Genomic DNA, 6,000 nt, shown 5'->3' on the forward strand with positions numbered 1-6,000 from the left:
TATTGAAAAGGATAATTAACTGTAGCGCTAATGTAAGATACCACAAAAAGCTTGTCTTCAAGGTGTGAAGAATCCAGTTCTCCATTTATGCTGGAGGTAACCATGAACAATGAACTGAAGCTGGTAGAAGCCAGGTTGTCAATATGAAAAGTGGGTTGCATGTGGAGTTGTGGATGATACAGAGGGATAATTCCATGCAAATTCAGTGAAATTTTGACTTTAATGTGGAAGAGCTGCTTCTGAAACAAGAATTATCTTTACAGTGACTTCAGCATTTTTGTTTGAAAATGTTTCCCTACTTCGGAATTAATTGAAAACAAGATACTCCTGGCAGCCTCACATCAGAGGCGTGCTACCTGTTACTGATGTCTGAAGTCATTTAGTGTTTATTATTACCCACTTATATCCTGCATACTGCTATTTAATTTCCTCAAATATATGAAATCAGAAAACATGTCAAGGAACAGCAGGAAGTTTGGTGTATAAAGTGGGAGAGAAATTATAAAAGTAGACAAAAGTTATTTATGCAGCAAGGGGACAAGCAAAGGGTCCAAATTTTTTGAGAGATTAAAGTTATTTAGACAGAGATGGAAAACCACTTACCTTATGCAGCACAACAATGCAAATTTCTTAAATCTGATCTTAATTTCCAATTCAATTAATAGTTTTCTTCTGTGTTCGATCTGTATTTGGTGATATGAGTTGAACAAAAAAAGACAATATTTTAAGGGCAGGTTTACATGACTGGACAGGCCTTGTTGTAAGTTGCACTGGGCGCAGGTGCCTGGCAGTGTCAGGGGGCTGCAGGGACCCGCAGGGCCACCCTGAGGTGTGGCTGGGGCTGCCCCTGGTTCCCGCTGGCTCCAGCTGTGGGGCTGGAAGCTCTGGGGAAACACACTTAAGGAAGGGCAAAGTGTCACACAGAGTGGGGTTATGAAAAAAGGCGTGAGAAACAGCCCTGTGAATATCAAGGTGAGAGAAGGAGTGGGAGAAGATGGCCCAGGCACTGGAGTTGAGATTCCCCAGTATAGCCTGTGGGGGAGAGCCATGGTGGAGCAGATATCCATGCAGCATTCCATGGAGGACCCCATGCCAGAGCACAGAAAAAGTGCAAGGAGCAGCAGAGAGGAGCTGTTGTGGACCCCATGCCAGAGCACAGAAGAAGTGCAAGGAGCGGCAGAGAGGATCTGTTGTGGACTGATCCCCCATTCCCCTTCCCTCTGCACTGCTTGGGGGTATGGGGTGAGTAGAGCAGTTGGGAATGATGGAGTGACATTGAGCCTGGGAAAAAGGGGAATGCAGGGACAAGGTATTTTAGGTTTTGCCTTTCTTTCTCACCACGATACTCTATTTTAATAGGCAATGTATCAAATTAATTTTCCCCAAGGTGAGTCTGTTTTGCCTGTGATGGTAATGGATGAATGAGCTCCCTATATTTACTTTGTCCCATGAGCTTTTCCATCCTACTTTCTCCCCCTGTCCTGCTGAGGAAGGAGAGTGAGAAAGCACCTAGGTGGGTCATCTGGCAGCCATCCAGGGTCAACCCATAAGGTAAGTATTGGACCACAAGACTATATTGGATATAATTTAGGTAACTGTAACATGGTTCTCTGAGTAGTGCCTACAATACACAATCTGAGTATTTTTGCTGAGCTGGTGATATACATACAAATGCTAAAATGTGCTTCGGCTTGGCACCTCCATTCTTCTAAAGACGTCTTTCTTAAAGCACTATGCCTAATTGTTCAGTGTTAGGCTATGGTATGCACTGAAACAGCTGAGTACTTCTGCTGTGCCAAGTAGCTGGAGCTGTATGGGCCAGGTATAGATGTGGCTTCTGGTCACAAGAAAAACTGTCTCACAGGAGGCAGTGATAATGGGTAAGAGTGACTTACATTCCTATTATCAACATGTAATTATTTTTTAAAGGCTAGTTGAGTGTGTTATGTTTTTGTTATGGCCTTTAGCAATAACTATTTTTTTACTGTTATTTGGGGATAACCTTGAGAGTGAGAGGAGCTGAGGACCCTCCTTTCATAGACACTGGAATGGAGAGAACGTAGTTTGCTGCAGCAACCATGCAGCAATAACACTGCTGCTAAGAATTCCTTCTAATAAGGGTTTTCTTCACTCTGAACTGTATATGTCATAAGCACACTGAATTTAATTAGAAAGTTCTAGTTCATGTTTCTAAGCATTCATTTCATCTTTCTCTATCAAGGTCTATAGTGAAATGGAGAGTTTTGGTATAAATCAGTTGCGCATTCTTGACGCAGTTAACTGAAAAGTTGATTTTTCAGCCAATAGACACTGTTGCATATCTCTATTCTGTGTGCTGCAGCGTAGGAAAATGTTTGTCATGAAGTATTAGGTAAAGCTGTGCATCACTTATTCAAAGACATTAATTGATCTATGTTGAGCCACAAATAACCTAAATAATAGTACTAAACTTGAAAAGGGTCAAGTTGTCTGCAAATTAAAAGAAATAGTTAAGATTAAAATATTTATAAGCACACTTAAAATGTTTTAACTAATTTTATATTGGGGTTCATATGGTCAATATGAGTAGTTTATATTTTGTATGATTTTGTTTTATTTTTTTCTGGGTTGTGGGATTTTTTTGTATTTTTACAATTTCTCAACTTGCTGTCAAATGTTTTAAGAAATTCTGTGTGTGAAATCTTCTTTGACACAAAATGGAACTTCTTTCTTGGTTTTTATTAATACAAATGTTTATAATTATTCTAGAGATATTAATCCTTTCTATTTAATATGTTCTGTCTTTTATATTTATATCTGGTTAGATCTGGATATTCTACACATAGTTTTTAGAGCAATCTTAGATGATTATACAACACTCTTTTTTCACCCTGTACCACTTTAGATAACACTTACCAAGACTGACTTTAAAACCATTTTGGTTTCTCTAAATATCTTTACTTAATCTTCTAGTGCTCTTTACTGTATTTCCTTTTTCTTCTGAAGATTTTTCAGTATGTCAGTCTCACTGTTTTCTTTGTATAGATCGTTTGCTTCTTTTTCCTTCTCAACTCCATTGAGCATGATGATGGGACCAGATCCCATGGCAGCTTTCCTTGCTGCTGCTTGTTCCTTTCCACCACATTATTTTTCCAAGTACAAACCTTGATGGCTTCTCAGTTCTTCACTGGGTTTGTTCCCATTTTACTGACACTTTACTCAAAAAGGTGTCTCATCCACTGTTTTCTTATCTTCTGGTAACCCAAGATTTAAGCGGAAATGTTCAAATCTTTGTAAGTAAAGTTCTCTGGCAGTGATATTGCATGCTATTTATTCTCTACTGGTTGTATTTAAGAGCAAGTAGGGCATATTAGCTTAATCTATATTAGCACATAGTGAGGTCCAAAGACATTAGCATCAGACATCTCCAAAGCATGTAATAGTACTTGCAAAGGCTGCGTGTGCATATGCTACAGATGAGGAAGCAGTATACCATACAGAGCGATGTTAATGATGACAGGATAAAGAGAAGGATCAGTTCCACATAAAAACAAAAGAAGAAAAAAAGTTCCCTTAATATATTGCAATGAGATAAAGGCACTGAAAGGAACGTGCATTTGCAAAAAGAGTTTTACAGCTAGATAGGCCTAATCAATCTGCATAGTGCTATCAGTGATTGTGGAGTCTAACGCACGTAATTTGTTGATAAGCATTATTTCAGCAGTCCTTAACAGTAATGGTTGCCCTGGTTAAATTATCTCTTTTCCTTTTTAACTTTTCTAAAATTTCCATTTAGATTTTCTAGAAGTTGAAGTATATACATATAAAATTAAGGTAACAAATTATAAACAGTGTGGCAGATAATACAGTACAAATTAATGTATGCTAATTGATTTTGAGATAAATTAATCCAGTTTCTCTCTGCAAAAATAGCTATTTTGCCTGAAAGAGCTAAGACAATATTTAAAATTTAAAAAGAAATAATTATGCATTTGCTATTATTATTATGTTCTTAATGTGGAATAAATAAAGGTAGAATGATGGCCTATACTTCCTTAGATGCTGTCCTTAAATACCAGTCATAACAATACAGAAAAACACATATATATGTGCAAAACAGAACATACATCATTTTTCATCCAAGCTTCCCACTGTAAACATCAAACTCAGTGTTAAATACATGTATGAAACCTAAAAATGAAAACCAGAAAAAAAAAATCCCAGGTCTCTAAGTGTGATGTTATCTATCTTAGCCAGCAGCATATTGTGTTGGTATCTCTATATGTAAGGACTAGATAGAAAAATTAGTAATATACAAATAGTTTAAAAATAAAAGCTGTTTATCCTTCCAAGGTGAATCCACCCCAACTGTCATCATTTGAATCATATATTTTAATATATAATTTGGAGAATGCAAAATGCTGATACAACTATATTTCTGTGTAAAACCATTGGTGTTTGAGCCTAACAATGTTTAATGGGTGACTTGCTTTAAAATACATTTTTATACAGTTTGCATCATAACAGTAGCCAAGTCATATCTGAATGGATGCATATGTAGAAGCTACCTCACATTTTTTAAATTATTTTATTCCTTGCATATAACAAATATGTCTATGCTTAAAGATTAACATTTTCACAGAATAGGAAGTTAAGATCTCGTCTTTGTCTTCTTTGTTTTAGCAGGAATTTGCATGGTGGATTTTCTAATCAGACACCCAACCTGTTCTTTGATCTGATAAGAGTACTACTAGACACTGTGAAAGGTAATTCAACTTCACCTTATTGCTACCACTGATTGTGAAAAATTAAAGCCATAAAATTTACATTATTAAATTAATATAAGTAAAACTCATGGCTTTCATCTTGATACTTGTAGCATTGCAAACTCTGTCTTTATTAATGGAAGCAGGAAGACAGTGCATTTTCTGTTTATTTTTAGTTGAGCATCGTACTGAGATGATTTAGTGTTTAGTAAAGCATACATTTTAATATGCACTGAGCTTGATATAAGCGATATATTATTTTATGAATATTTGTAATTAATAGTTTGTGGTTGACATGGTTGATTTTTAAAAGCAGACTGCTTATTAATTATTCATATTTACAAAGGTTCCCAACATAAATAGAAGTTTCTAATATTTATATTATAACAGATATTTTAATACCTCTTAGTTTTATTAGGTTTCAGAGAGTATGTAAAATTTCTAAATCTTTCTCAAGATTCTTAATGTTTTTCCAAAAGCAGTGGCAGCTACTAAGATAAATTTGCTGAGGTGTGGGCTCTCATCTCATTGTCTAGTGCTCAGTAAACTCTGTGTTTGGCAGCTTCTCCCCCTGAAACAGCCTCATTTTATAGCCCTGCTGTTATATTCTTGACCTTTGTCATGGCTACGACCCTGGGGCATTTGAACTGTCAGATAAAAAAGTGGAAAGAGAAAGAGGCTGGTGAAAGTTGCAGAAGGTAAAAAGCTTTGTAATACGCTGATGAATTTCGTGTCATCAGATAGTTTTCACTTCATCTCCATTGCTGTCACATTTCCTTAAATAATAGGGAGACTTTTCCACTAATGGACAATCGAGGCTGTTTGCCTAATGAGAACTTGCAGAGGCAGCCTGCTATGTGTCTTTATCTTTTAAACTGAGGCGAAACAAGATTGCCTGGCTACAGATAAGTGGCTAAGAAGCAGTCCTATTCAGATGTACCTGTCAGTAATTTATCTGGAGTTTCTGTATTCATATATACTGTTCTATGTGCAGTAGAGCATTTAATTGCTTTCCACTGGGAGCAGGTCACATTCAGGGGTCATCAGAACCATGCTACTGGATGGAACATGCTTGATTCATACAGGCTGTTTTTATCAAGATCTTTGCAGCTGAAATCTCCAGCTAATTAGAGAATTTTTTTTTTTTCTTTTTCTGGAAAAGCTGATTGTTATTTAGTGTAATGTAGATAATTATCATTCTGTGAAGAGTGTATGAGTAGCTTCTGTAAGACCAAATGAATGGCCACTGATTGTT

General features: G+C 36.5%; 1 long non-coding RNA gene across 1 annotated transcript in view; it reads left to right on the top strand.

Annotated features, from left to right (window-relative positions):
- The window catches only part of LOC114013653 (uncharacterized), a 200,491-nt gene extending 195,756 nt beyond the window's left edge, over positions 1-4,735 (top strand). Inside the window, exon 3 of the long non-coding RNA XR_003556758.2 lies at positions 4,666-4,735. This is a non-coding gene — a long non-coding RNA (uncharacterized LOC114013653). The remainder of the gene's footprint in view (positions 1-4,665) is intronic.
- The last annotated feature ends 1,265 nt before the right edge of the window (positions 4,736-6,000 follow it).

This window comes from Falco peregrinus, chromosome 6, assembly GCF_023634155.1.
Source record: "Falco peregrinus isolate bFalPer1 chromosome 6, bFalPer1.pri, whole genome shotgun sequence".
In the NCBI taxonomy this organism is placed as follows: Eukaryota; Metazoa; Chordata; class Aves; order Falconiformes; family Falconidae; genus Falco; species Falco peregrinus.